General features: G+C 48.2%; 1 protein-coding gene across 5 annotated transcripts in view; it reads left to right on the top strand.

Moving 5' to 3' along the window:
- Positions 1-15,111, top strand: part of ZNF280D (zinc finger protein 280D) — a 1,333,168-nt gene that overhangs the window by 1,114,293 nt on the left and 203,764 nt on the right. The window lies entirely within an intron of this gene.

Here is a 15,111-nt window from a genome sequence, read left to right as displayed (position 1 = left end):
GATTGCAGAGAGGTTCTTGAGAAAGCCAGGGCGTCCTCAACTCTCAAGTGTTACGGTCATAAATGGAAGAGGTTCTCTGTCTGGTGCCGTGCACAGAAGATTAACCCTCTGCGGATTACGGCCCCTCAAGTGCTACCGTACTTACTGTCGCTGGCCAAAGCTGGACTGGCTCACGCCTCCATAAAAATACATCTGGCTGCCATCTCCCGATATACCAGGACTACGGGACGGGCGTCCTTGTGGTCTCATCGCCTGGTAAAGGAATTTATGAAGGGACTATTCCGATCATTCCCGCCGGTGAAGGCCCTTGCCCCGGTGTGGGAACTTAATGTGGTGCTCACCAGGCTCAGGGGAGCCCCATTTGCGCCTATGCATTCGGCACCTTTGAAGTTTCTGTCATGGAAGACAGCGTTCCTCGTGGCCATCACCTCTGCACGACGAGTGGGAGAGATTCAGGCCCTATCTTGCAAGCCTCCATACTTGACTGTTCCTGACACAAGCGTAGTGCTTAGGACGCACCCTTCCTTCATGTCCAAGGTGCCGTCGGACTTCCACCTCAACGAGCCCTTGGTGCTACCAGTTTTCTTCCCGTCGCCTTCGACGCCGGCCGAGAGGACTTTGCACTCGCTGGATGTAGCTAGAGCGCTGAAGTTCTACGTGGACCGCATGAAGAGTTTTCAGAAGACGTCACAGCTATTCGTGAACTTTGGGTCTGTGAATCAAGGGAAGGCTCTCTCGAAGACTTCCATTTCCAGATGGCTCTCCGGCTGCATCATGCATCGTCACCGGTCGTCCGAAAGCCCATTCGACCAGAGCGATTGCTGCTACCACGGCGTTCCTGTCTGGTGTGCCCCTGCTGGACATCTGCAGGACTGCTACGTGGAGGTCGACGCACACCTTCACAAGATTCTACTGCGTCGATCGGGACTCCAGGGAGGAGTCCAGGGTCGGCCAAGTAGTGCTGCGCAACCTGTTCGCTTAAGGTGAGCCTGGTGAGGAGGTAAGAGATGCTTAATGTTGAGTTGTTGTATTGCTTAATGTTGAGCCTGTTGCCACCTCCCGTGGTTGTGCATCTGTATACTGCTATGTATTCTTTTATTCATGAGCATGTGAATCCATGCCAGACCCCATGCTGGAGAAGGAACAAGTTAATTACCTGTAACTGCTGTTCTCCAGCATGGGTCTGGCATGGATTCACATGCGAACCCTCCCACCTACCCCTCTGCGGCTCTTCACTTGGTCATACTGCCTCTTGGCGTGCTACCAAATCTGAGGATGGCTGCCAGAGGCAGGGCTTAGGGAAAGGGCAGTCATTGGCTGGGGGCAGTATGACCAAGAGATCAGTGATTGGTTACTACTAAGAAAGACAGATCAGAAACAAAACTGATACTGATTTTTTCTTTACCGAGGATTCCCAGCCTGACGACGGGGAATATTCATGAGCATGTGAATCCATGCCAGACCCATGCTGGAGAACAAGTTACAAGTAACTAACTTGATCCTTATTGTAATTAAAAAAGAAATGCAGTTAAATGTTGTTTTTCTTTTAGTCCTTGTTTTTATTGTATTGTTATACTTAAGCTCTGAAGTGTGTGCTAGAATATTTCTCGTTTCTCTTGTATGCCCTTAATACCAGGTGTCATGAAATCATCTGGGATTTTGTGTAAAGGGAAAATGTTTATCAGCTGGTGGCAGGTTCTCAGTCTTTATTCTTCAAATATTTCTGTGTTTCAGCTGCTTTTTCGGAGTTACACATTGGAAACATGCACACATGACTTGGTGTAGGTTTGTTTCCCAAGGTTTTGCTGTGTGTTAGGCAAGATTACATGCAGTACCCTGTGGGAGACTGCACCAGCCTTGTCCCCTTGGCAATAGTTAACCCAACCTTTGGTATAAGCATGTACTACACAAGTTCTTAGAGTGACTGAGCAGCCAGGCTTATCTCAAGAGGGGTCAATGTGAGCTGTAGGGCTATTACACAGATTCACAGTTACAAGTATCCAAATAAATACTCAAGATTTCTTGATTAAACAATTATGTTTTTAATTTCAGTCTGTTGAATAAGCCTTCTTTAGAAGGGAGCAAATCTATGTAATACAAAAATATACTTAAAAATGCACACTCTGTTTCTGTAAATCAGTAGATACCCATTGGGATGGTACACAGACAATTCCTACACCCTGAGGCGACTTAAATAACTAGGACACTGTGGTCATTAATATATCACTGGCACATTTAGAGCAATACTGATTGCAGTGTCAAAGGAGAGAGATTAGGGAATAAAACAATGGTTAACAAATATTGTTAAGCAGGTAGGTGCTTTTTGAACCCCCAATGCGAAGTAAATTAACCCTTTCCCAGCTACACAAGCTATCTAATATGTGACTTTTGTTGAAGGATAGTTAAAGCAGAAAGACAGAGGTAAGCGGAATCTTTCAGGGAGCCAGGACAGCCAATGTTAATTGAGCAAAAAGTCTAGGTGAGCTGCAGCACTTCTTGCAGATAAGTTAAAGTACTGCACAATGTTCTAGAAGTGTTCGTAGAAAATGAAATCACTGTAGGGCCACAAGCTGGGAGGCTTGTGAGGGGCAACGCTGCAAGCAACTCTGCAAAAGTAACGAAGACAAGTCTCAATTGAGAACTAGCAAGGCTACAAAACAAGAGCCAAGTTCCTTTAGTTTTACAGTACATTTTGGTTTGAAGAAATTGGTTTCAGCTGGCTTCTGTTCCTGTGTAGGTCTGCAGATCCTGTTGTTCTCCAGCATGGGGTCTGGCATGGTTTCACATGCACAGGAATATTCCTGTCGTCAGGCTGGGAATCCTCGGTAAAGAAAAAATCAGTTTGTCACGTTTCTGAACTGTCTTTCTCCTAACAACAAATCACTGGTCTCCTAGTCATATTGCCCCCAGCCAATGACTGCCCTTTACCTAAGCACCTCATCTGGCAGCCATCTTCAGATTTTTACCGCACGTTCAAGTGTTGGGAGTCCTCGTGCTATTGCTCTCGAACCTTTACTGTATTTGCGATTTTTCTTAGAGTTTGCTCTTATTTTTTTGGTCAGTCGAGCCGAAGCTCCATCGATCCATCTTCCGAGTAACAGGGGCACGTTTTTCGGAACTTTCTATGCCCCTCAAGACCGATTTTTCGTCGACTTCACTTCTTGGAAGACTCCAGAAGATTCTTTAAGGCCTACACCGCATGGACATGGCTGAAGATGGGGGAGACTCAATGCCTCTGTTCAGGATTCGCCCAGGATGTGGACTACGGAAAAAATGTTCTGGACGATGGGCACTCCCTGTGCCTCTACTACCTGCATACCCACCAGACGCACATGGAAGAGGCCTGTGCATTCTGCAAGGATATGGTGTCCCACACCATGAAGGACTGTCGCGATCGGCTTAGCAAGTGGCTCCAGTTGGGTGAGCCCCGGCCACCCAGCTGCAAGAAGAAATCCAAGCTGTCTTCTAAGACCTTTGAGGGCGCCCCGGCGATGGGGGCTCAAAAGAAGACAAAATACAGCAAGTCTGCGGGCACCGGGAGCGCCGTTGGTGTGGGACTCCAGGTCGGGCGCGCAGCATCTCCGGCACCTTCAACCACAAGCCAACGGTCCGGCTCGGCAAAGGAAAGTAAGTCGGAGCACCCTGGTAAACTTCTGGAGAAGCCCTGGTCGGCTCCGACGGAGGAGGCCAAGGGGGAGCATGGTGTTGGCCCTCCCCCCATGGTGAAGGCCCCAAGCACGTCCAGGGTCGTTAAGGCAAGAACCTGCAAAACCTCCATTGAAGGAGTGGTGGCGTCCCTGGCAAAGGCCGCCAATACGGATTCACAGGACACAGGCCCCAAAGCGAGAGTTTCCCCTGCCGGCCAGGAGGGAATCATCTTTTCAGCCAGTAGAGAAGACACTGGTGAATACTCTGCCGGTCATCTCCCCAAAACAGTCACCCCTGATCGAGAAGAAGGTTGGGGCACGGTAGTCCTACATGGCATGGACATCTCCTCCGAGGAGGAGCTTGCTGATCTCAAGACCGGCTTGGACCAAAGATTCTTCAAGGCCAGGTCCTACGGGAAGGACCCCGACGAGGCAGATGTGGAGAGTGACAGGCACCGACGAAGAGGAGCAGGGCATTCAGGAGCCAGAGGACACTACGCCTCTGACGCTGTCCCTTCCACTGCAACAAGCACAGCAGCCACCGCTGCCTCTGGTGGACATCTCTGTGGACATCCTTCGGGCACTACACAGTCGTGCTCAGAGATTCGGACAAGGATGCCCCTGTCGCCGGCGGGAGAACCCACGGCACCTGGGCCGTCGGGAGCACCCTTGCACAAGAAGAGAGTTGACCCTCCACCTCCTTACCATCCGTCGCCTCCCTGCTCCCCCCCAATCGAGGGACGAGACGGGACCGGATACGGCAAGATTGGCTCTTTTCATGCCATGATATTGCGGGCCTCAGAGTTGTTCCAACTGACTCCAGAGAAAAAGGAGTGCTTCCTGTACCAGTGACAGGAGGCTAAGAGGAAGACTGCTCTCTATCCCGCTGTTGAACACATTTGGGACGAGGGACTGTCCCTCATGAAGAACCTGTCCTCGGCACCGGCAAAGAGGGACCGGTACGAGAAAAAGTACAGGGTGGCAGATTCTTCACCCAAGTGCTTGAGATCGAAGCCTTCCCCGGATTCGGTGGTCTCGCCGGCAGCTAGGAAGAAGTCTAAGGGCTCGGCTGCGTCGACATCGTCCTTTCCACTGCCCCACCCCCCCCGGACAGCGAGGGAAAGAAGCTGGACGCCATAGGACGTCACAATGGCGAGGGCGTTGGCAGTCTTGATGGTCATCACTGCCAACGCCCTCGCCATTGTGACTTGTTACGACAGGGAGCTCTGGTTCAAGATAGCTCACCTCCTGGACTTTCTGCCCGACAGGAGAGTGGTAGCGCAGGAGATACTACAGGAAAGCAAGGTGGCATCGGACCATGCCATCACGGTGGCCACGGACATCGCCGACACAGGGTTCCTCCAGGTGGGGCAACAGCGTTTGCCTTCGTCGATGGGGTTGGTTGAAGGCCACGAACTTCCGCCAGGAGGTGCAGTCGAAGGTGTTGGACATGCCCTTTGACGGGGATAACTTAATTGGCAAGACGGTGGACGAGTCCCTTCAGGCCATCAAGGTGGACACCGAGACGGCATGCGCTTTGGCCAAACTTCAACAGGGACATCAATCCTTTCGGACCTCTGGAGGAAAGTCCCAAGGTTCCTCCAAAAGCTTTGGTGGCTTTGCGTCATCCTACTGTCAACCGTCCCGTTCTTCGACCCAGGAGGCCTACAGGGGCCGCGGCAAGCCCGTCGGCGTATGCAAGACCATCTCCACCGATCATTGGGTGCTGGACATGCTGGCCCACGGACAGACTCTGGAATTCCAACGGAAGTGTCCTCTTATACAACCCATGGCCAGACAGGAAAACCACGTCTCCCAGCTTCTGCTGGAGGTGCAGGCCATGCTGAGGAAGGGCACGATAGAACTCGTCCCAAAGAGACTCTGGGGCTCCGGAGTGTACTCTCTGTACTTCCTCATCAAGATGAAGACAGGCGGTTAGAGACCCATCCTGGACATCCACCGCTTGAACAAGTACATCGGATCACAGAAGTTCTGGATGGTCACCCTTCTGCATGTGTTAGGACAGCTGGAAGAAGGGGATTTCCTGTCGCCGTCAGACTTGGAGGATGCTTGCTTTCACATCCCCATACACAAAGGACACTGCAAGTTCCTGCGCTTTGTGGTTCAAGGGCAGCACTATCAGTTCAAGGTCCTTCCCTTCGGAATGAAGTCGGTGCCAAGGGTCTTTACCAAGTGCCTGGCGTCGGTGGCGGCACGGCTGCATCTCAGAGGGATCTGCGTTTACCCGTACATGGACTGGCTCATCCGAGCAAAATCGAGGGAGATCTCCGTCGCTCGCATGACAGAAACCGTCCAGCTGCTGACGGAGCTGGGCTTCTCGGTGAACTATGCAAAGTCTTGCTTGGTGCCATCACAAGACACACTGTTTCTGGGGTCTCGACTCAGCACGGTGTTGTGCCTGGCATCTCCATCGGAGGAGAGGATAGCGGCCATCCTGGCCAAGGTGCAACGGCTGTTGACACTGAAGATCGCAAGGGTAAGGTCCATAAAATCCCTTCTCGGGATGATGTCGTCATGCATACACCTCGTTTGACTGTGCAGGCTGCGGATCCGGTCACTGCACGAGTACCTCGACTCACGTTGGATCCAGGTATCGGGAAGCTTCGAGGACAAGATCTCTCTCGACGAGATGTTCCGTTGAGGGATACGGTGGTGGGGTGTCGGCGCGGATCTGTCGGCGGGCACAGACTTCCAGACCCTGCCTCATCAGGAGACGGTCACGACGAACGCCACCTTGGAAGGATGTGCCGCGCACATCTGAGGTCTCCACGCAAGAGGCCTGTGGCTGCCGGAGAAGTCGTTACATATCAACATCCTGGAGCTCAGGCAGTGTTTTGGGCCCTCAAGTCCTTTATTCCGTCCCTAAAGGGCAAGGTGGTTCGGGTCTTCACGGACAACACCACCACAATGTTCTACATCCGGAAGCGGGGGCATCAGATCCGCAGCACTCCAGAGAGGCTCAGGACCTATGGCACTGTGCCGTGGCCCAGGGCTTTTTCCTCGTCCCATTTCATCTGGCGGGAGCGAAGAACCTCATCGCCGACTTCCTCAGCAGGGAGCTGCACTCGTGCCACGAGTGGGAGCTTCGGCAGGATCAAGTGGATCTTTTTTTCCGACGATGAGACAGGCAGGCCCTACATTGATCGGTTTGCGACGAACACCAAGTGCCGGAGGTTCACCAGCAGGTTTCCCCATCCGGGGAGCATGGGGGATGCATTCTCTTTACCTTGGGACGGCCTGTTTCTCTATGCGTTCCCTCCTTTGCTGTTGCTTTTGCGACTCATCAATCAACTCAGACAGATGATCCTCGTCGCACCAGCGTGGCAGAGACAAATATGCTACCCGGACCTTCTGGACTTTGCAGCGTCCCCTCCAGTCAGGCTTCCGACAGACGCAGATCTGCTTGCCAGGGAAGGAAGTGCGATTCTGCACCAGACCCAGGGTCGCTGAACTTGCAGGCCTGGCTCCTGCAGCACTAGAGTTTAGAGGATACTAGATCCCAGCGGACTGCAAGGAGGCATTTGCCAAGGCAAGGGCTTTTTTCTACTCTTAATTGCGACAAACCTAAATGGAAGAGGTTCACCGTCTGGTGCCGTGCACAGAAGATAAACCCTCTACAGATTATGGCCCCTCAAGTGCTGCCGTACTTGCTTTCGCTGGCCAAGGCGGGGCTGGTGCACGCTTCCATCAAGATTCATCTGGCGGCTATCTCCTGCTACACCAGAACTCCGGGGTGGTCGTCACTGTGGTCGCACCGCCTGTCTGAGATCATGAAAGGACTTTTCTGTTTGTTACCACCAGTGAAGGCTCCGGCCATGGCGTGGGATTTCAATGTGGTGCTGACTAGGCTCATGGGTTCCTCCATTCGAGCCTCTGCATTCGGCGCGCTGAAATTCCTATCATGGAAGACAACGTTTCTTGTGGCCATCACTTGCGCACGACGAGTGGGGGAGATCCAGGTCCTCTCCTGTAAGCCTCTTTACTTAACATTCCACGAAACAAGGGTTGTGCTGCGGACTCACCCCTCCTTCATGCCCAAGGTGCCGTCGACCTTCCATCTCAACGAGCCCTTGGTGTTGCCTGTTTTCTTCCCATTGCCTTCGTCGCCGGCTGAGAGGTCTTTGAGTTTTCGGGAAAACATCACAGCTGTTTGTGGACTTTGGTCCTGTGAACCAAGGGAAGGCCTTCTCCAAGTCTTCCATTTCCAGGTGGCTCTCCGGCTGCATCTCCCATTGTCACCATATGGCAAACCGACCGTTGCCTGGCAGTCCGAGAGCCCATTCGACCAGAGAGATCGCTGCAACTACGACGTCCCCGTCTGGTGTGCCCCTGCTGGACATCTGCAGGGCTGCTCGGTGGAGGTCAACGCACACCTTCACGAGATTCTACTGTGTCGACTTGGATTCCAGGGAGGAGTCCAGAGTCGGCCAACCAGTGCTGTGCCACCTGTTCGCTTGAAGGTGAGCCTGGTGCGGCGGTAAGAGCTGCTTAATGTTGAGATGTTGAAATGCTTCCTAGTATAGATGGATACTGTCGAGAAAGTACTGTGACAACTAAACATTGTATGCAAATACGACAGAATGGCAGTGCCAGCTATCTAGCATATGCAAAGGAGCTAGTAGAGGGAATCCTAGCAAATCCATCTATACTATTTGACCAACAAACAGACCTACAGCAAAAAGGTGATGAGTGGAATGAGTTGGAAGTCCTGCGCAAAAAACTTATCAGAACAGAACTCCACCGGGCAATAATGACCGTGTACCTCAGATCACATATAGTGCCCAATGGATTAATCATCAAAATCGAACCACGCATATTTCTGGACCAAATCCAATTCAGAAAAGACTGACGCTTCATAGCTAATAAATGTACGAGGGATTGGTTGATCCTCATCATCAACACCACTAAATCGGTCTCTGAGAAATTGATGAATGAAATCATCCTGAAACAAGACACCTTGGCGGCAAAAGTTACTGTGGGTAATTATTTGAAAAGCACGGAGGCGCTGGATGCGACCACTAAAGAATTCAGAGAATTCAATTTAAATAAGAAAATCATAAAATTAAAAAAAGATATCACAGCATTCACACACGAGAAAAAATACCCATACATCACTGACCAGTACTATGAAGAAGCTGAGAAGAACAGCAATGTACAATCAAAAGGACGTCGATACCAACGCAAAAATAGACCTAAACCGAACTGGAACTTTTCCAGTGGTAGTTCAGATGAGGATACGACCCGACCAGCAAGAAACCTTCGCTTAGAAGACCAGGAACAGAACAGGCGTGGCAACACCCAGGGTTTTCAACAACCACAATGCAGAGGCCACGAGGCGAGGCAGAGGGAGACCGAGAGGCTGGTGCAGAACAAGTCGGCCGGGGTCAGACGCAACAGGGGCAGACGCTGGTACGAACAGAACGCACCAGGCGTTTAAACAACAGGGGAGAAGGAAGAAAGATAACACACAGATGAGACAAGCCCTAGGAAACCTCTCAAACATCGTACTCTCCCCTGATGAACTTGGAGTACTTCAAAAGGGACTATCTTTTGTCCCCACCACGAAACACGATCCCTTGCAGGCCAGAATAGAACTCACACAATTAATGAGAAAAATGTGCCTAAAACAATACTTTGCAAACAATACCTGTAGACCAGGCATGGTACACCACTGGCCTGTGCAATAAATCCACGTTCTACCCCACGCCTAATGCAGTCACGCCAGGGTCCATAACGTTTGGTAAAGCAGTGCTAAAGAAAATTGAAGAAATAGAAGCAGAGAACAATAGCCCCTTCTACAATATGAGTAAAACTGAGAATAAGGCACTAAGAGACCTACAGAATAACTAGGATATTGTAATTAAATCTGCCAATAAGGGAGGGGCCATAGTAGTAAAACTGATTACCAAACCATGGTTAATGGCCTGGTCTTGGACAGAACCACCTATAGAAGATTGGGCACAGATCCAACTGGCACTCTGAAGAATGTGATTGATCTTCTACGTATTACCAAAAATACACAAGGGCATTACACGCCCGCCTTGACGACCAATAGGATCCATATTCGAACCATTCTCTCAATTTGTGGATTTTTTTCTTAAAGATGAGGTAACGGCTATGAAATCCTACACCAAAGACACCACTGCAGTCTTTAGCCCACCTTGAATCTTTGAATTTACTCAGTGATGACATATGTATAGTGACAATTGATATTGAATCCCTTTACTCAAAAATACTGCAAGGTGAAACACTCACTAAGAGTGAAAAAACGCTAAAAGCAATTCAACCACCCATTGAAATTCTTATTAACCTGATTATGCAATTGGCGGAAATAGCACTAACAAAAAAACTATTTCATGGTTGATGACCGATACTTCGAGCAAACTTCGGGGACAGTGATGGGGGCAACTTTTGCCCCATCCTTAGTGAATTTATATGTGGCTGATTTTGAGGAGCGCCACATTTACCATCCATCGAACCCCTATGCACTTAACATCCTGAGTTGGCGTCGCTATATAGATGACATTCTCATGTTCTTTACAGGAACAGAAAACACCTTGCAGGAATTTATAAACTGGTTGAATGGAATAAATCCATTCCTGAAATTCACTCATGAATCCAGCAGGAACACAGCAACATTATTAGATCTCAAACTAACCAGACATGGCAAAGGGTGGAAACTACAATATTTCAAAAATCCACTGACAGGAACTCCCTGCTGGAATTTACATGTTTTCATCAAAGGACCCCAGGAGAGAATTTGCCGTTTGGGCAGTTCCTGAGATTCAGACGTAATTGCACAACTAGGCAGGAATTTGACACCCAGTCAGAGAAGCTTGGCCAAAAATTGAGAAACTACCCAGAAAGATCAATACGACATGCTAGAAAAAGAGCCCGCAACATACCAAGAGATATGACTCTAACTCAACATCCAAAAAAGGCTAGAGATGAGAACCAAATAACAGGAGTCTTTAGTCATTCCACCAGGGTAAACCGGATCAAAAAAGAAATTGGGAGACACTGGTACCTCCTGAATATTGGGGAAAATAAACTAAGCATCCCACTTTTTGCAGTAAAAAGAAGGAACATCAGTGATGCCCTAGTACACACCTATAGAGAAGAACGAGAAAGTGATAACCAACCACACCTTTGGCAACATTCCAAAGCCACAGGAGACACAAACTATGGTATCTGCTCAGTGTGCCCCTTTACAAAACGCTCCACTACTATAGATATAGGATGGACCATGCCGTGGGAGCAAAGAAAATTCACTAACTGCAATACTGCGCATGTGGTATACCTGATCCAATGCTCCTGTGGCAAGAAGTATGTTGGAATACCCACTAGAGCTGTACGAATTAGAATTTGCGAGCACAGATCAAATATCAGACGAAAAAGGCCAACAGCCCCCCTGGTCGAACATTTTTTACTGAATAAACACTCAGAGAATGACATCAACTGGACTATACTTGAGAAGGTAGCAGTACCAAAGCGTGAAGGGAACATCGGAGCTATACTACTGAGAAGAGAACAGTGGATTTTCAGGCTTGGCAGCCACCGGGATGGACTTAATGAGGAAATATGCTGGCAAACCCTAGCAGTGTTATAGACACCAGCACAAAATCGTAACACTTCAACCTGAATAGCCCACTAAACTGTAATCAATGATGCATCATAACACAAAATGACGAATCGGATCTATACTAGGGAGAAGAAAATCTAGTAGCTATGGTGTAAAAGCATACACAGATGTAGAATCATTGTGGGGCTATTAAATGTACGCTCGTAGTGACTCTATGGAAGGGGTTGATATGTCTAGCCCTTAACTAGCCCCAGGGAACCTATGTGTAGCAATATATAATCTGTAAATATAAAACGAAACCTAGTATGCAAAGGAATTTGCAAACATACACCCTTTCACAACCAATCTGGTTGTGAAACATTCTTCACGTGTATATATTATACGTACACAGTGAGTCAAGCAACGGGGCTGATTTGTTCAGCTCACACATAGCCTCGGGGACTCTGTAAAGGACCGGGATGGAATTAGCTGTCGGCTACTAGGAAATATAGAGCCAATATGTTACTAACACGGATCTAAGCAAAAGTACATTTGGGTACTAGCATCTTAGTGTGCCTATTTAACCTCATCAATTACTAACATGTGGTATACCTAAAATTATATTACAAACATATCGAATGCGGTACAAAGACTCTGAGCAAGGAAAGTAATTGTTATAACACTCGAACATTAGTAATAAAAATAAAAAAGAGGACCACACTGCCTCGAGTAAATGACGTCACGTACCAAAACAAACAAAACTCCGGTACCTCCAAGATGGCGGAGGCTACACCGTTCGAAACAGAAGCTGGCCGTGATATGTGCTCCAACAGTGAACAGAGGTAAGAGCATAGCCAATTGACTATTTCTGTGCCGTCCATAGTCCTGAATAGAGCGCTCTGGCGCCTTTTGATATGAATAGTGAGGCCCGAAGAACTTGACTAAACATCCGGGTATAACTAGGGGTTTACCTGGTGCACTGCACGTGATACAGTGCGCACAGCCGTAAGCATCTATGAATACTCTCACGGACATAATGATGTGTAATATACTTATGTTATGTGCGAAACGCATTAGGCGGTAGTACAAGTGACCACTGCAGTACTCGTCAGGCTAATTAGCCACATATGGTGGCAGACTAACCAAATCGATAACGCACACATGAATATTGCTGTAACATGCTAGAATGCCACACAGCAGTACTCTACTGTTGGTGCTTGCAATATATTACAGATTAATACACTGAGGATTATGATATATCAGTGTGAGTCTCGTGTGCTGTATAGAAGCTGAGCACAGAGAGCTCAAGCCTAATTCATCAAGGGATTTAATATTTGGACTGATAAATAATCTCCTGCCCCCAACAGCTCCCCCCCCAAACTCCCTTCCCGTTTTTCTGTTCAAAAGCGGGCACAGGGCATTGTACCCTGTTGAAACATCACCAGCTACTTAAACACCAGACCTGGCTCTACATCCTGCCAATATTGGGACACAGACATTTAAATACAAGAATATCTCCCTTGATGTGAGTATTTATAACCACCTCTAGTAAGGACTATATCTAAGAGATAGCGAATGGTGGCATAAGTTTTGTGATATCATAGTAAGTAGGTATTATTTACCAACAGATGATATCCCATCAGAAAGAAATAATAACCGATACAGCTCTGATGACACTAAAGGAACAATACACTGCAACCCATTAGACATCCTGAGAGGTAAGCCTTGCTTTTTGCGTTAGCTGCAACACAAACACCTTTAGACATGTAAAGTATTCTCAGTCCCCTTTTGTATATATTCCCTTTTGGGGACGAAAAAAAGAAAATTGTGATGTCTCACATCCAAAATTGAGACGCCCTCCTCACAGTGAAAGACTGAGCGCAAGACAACTACTGAGAAGATTGTCTTTTTAAAACATTTTCTCTCTGATAATAGCTGCCACATTGAAAGTCCTGAAGAAAGCGGAGAGTGGGTCCAATTACGCTGAAACCGGTAGACAAGGAGTGGATTGGACTGATGACCTAATCCCCTGTACCTATAGATGACAAAATTGGGCCTGTAAAAATTACATAGTCATTTTATTTTTATTATTTTTTAGCAATATGAATCAACATTGAGATACATTTAATAAAATGACTATTCATATGTTATTGATTTTTTTAGCGTTTTGATAAATCAAACAAAATGGAAGCAATAGTAATAAAAGCAGTCAAATTGACTTCCAATAGTAGTGTGCGCCTAGTTGTAGTAGATTAGGAAAGCAGTGAGAGGGGATAGGGCGAGATTACTCTTCTATCCCCTAACCTTGATAGGTGATGCATCAGCGCACTACCAGGGCGAGTTACGTCTAATTGAGGGATAATGAGTTTTTCTGTAGGGACAGTGAGTCATTTGTAGGGAACTGTGATTGAGGAATAAATTGAATAAATGTATTCTGTCCCTCTTGAGATAAGCCTGGCTGATCAGCCACACTACCAACCTGTGTAGTACAGACATAAAGGTTGGGTTCCTATTGCCAGGAGGTCAAGGTTGCTGTAGTCTGCCAAAGCGTACTGCGCACAATATTGCCTAACACAGCGTATTTATCAGAAAAACTACAGCACAACTTCTGCAGATTCTCCCTCCAGTTTACAGAAAGGGGCAATCTGGCTGTCCAGTCGGAACAACCAGTCCCTCAGTGGGTGCTCGTTCAGGCAAGGTGAAGGACAAAGGGCTGCAGAGTTTTGGACTCCTCTAGTTAGGACTGATTTTCTATACTCTGGCCTTGTGGACAGGTGCATAGAAGGACAACCTATATTGTGACGGGGACAACTCTGGCGAGCTGTAGCCAAACCTGTTCAGGTAGCAGTGACAGGCGGTCTATGCTGTTTTTCAGAGGTGATGAGCTTGTAAAGGGTCCACAGTGAGTTCACACAATGGGAATCACAGATTACACTTAGGATGTATAAACATACAATTATTATTTATTGGCCAAAACACACTATAGAAAAATGACTACTGGCAAATACTTGCAATCTAGACAAGCTTTTCTCAGCAGTAACAGTCTAAAACAAATTGCCAGCTATCAGGGACACACAATATCAAATTCAATGGGCTAGAAGAGTCTGCAGGGAGCCAGGACAGCCAAAGTCCATTTGAAACACTCTGGAGCCGAGGCACTTCTTAGAATCAAAGTCTTGCACAAAGTTAGAGATTGTGTTAGAAAATCACTTGCAGGGTCAGAAGCTGTATGAAGGGTTGTAATCAACTCTAAAGGTAAGCCACTGCAATACCCAATTGAGAAAAGCACAGCTGAAAGACAATGAGGTAAGTACCCCAACTTTAAAAGAGTATGTCTGGTTTGAAGAAGAGTGGTGCAGCTGGATTCTGTCCTGCTACAGCGGTGCAGACCCCGTGTTCCTGAGCCTCAGTCGTGGGGACTAGAGGGAGGACATCTGGACAGTTCCTGCGGCGAGCTCATCAGCAGCTACAGGCTCTTTTCGTTTCAGCGGCACTTCGCGGTTTCAGCGCTTGGCAAACATCACTCTTGCGTATCTCGGATGCCGGTTGGGCTACTTATACTCCTTGGGTCCTGCACTCTGGTGAGGGGACTCGAGCTCTGGTCGTCCTTCTTCTGGGGAGTCCTGTGGCGCCTCCTGGAGCTTCTACGTGGATTTCAGATGTTGCACTCAACTTCGGATTACTCGACCCCTTGCATTCGGTTCTTGCTTCAGCGAAGTAGTACAGCCAGTCTGGGAAGATGGTCCAGTGGAGTTCGTCTCGGGGTTAGTTGGTCGGGGGAGAAGTTGTTCCACCCAGAGCTTCTCATGTCGATCAGAAAAAAAGTAGTTTCAGCACAGCAGCAGGGCTTCACTGGGCAATTCAACGGTCCAGGAGGATGAC

Source organism: Ambystoma mexicanum, chromosome 11 (genome assembly GCF_040938575.1).
Source record: "Ambystoma mexicanum isolate Mex_15411 chromosome 11, UKY_AmexF1_1, whole genome shotgun sequence".
Lineage (NCBI taxonomy): Eukaryota > Metazoa > Chordata > Amphibia > Caudata > Ambystomatidae > Ambystoma > Ambystoma mexicanum.
This window is presented reverse-complemented; position numbering and strand designations above follow the sequence as displayed.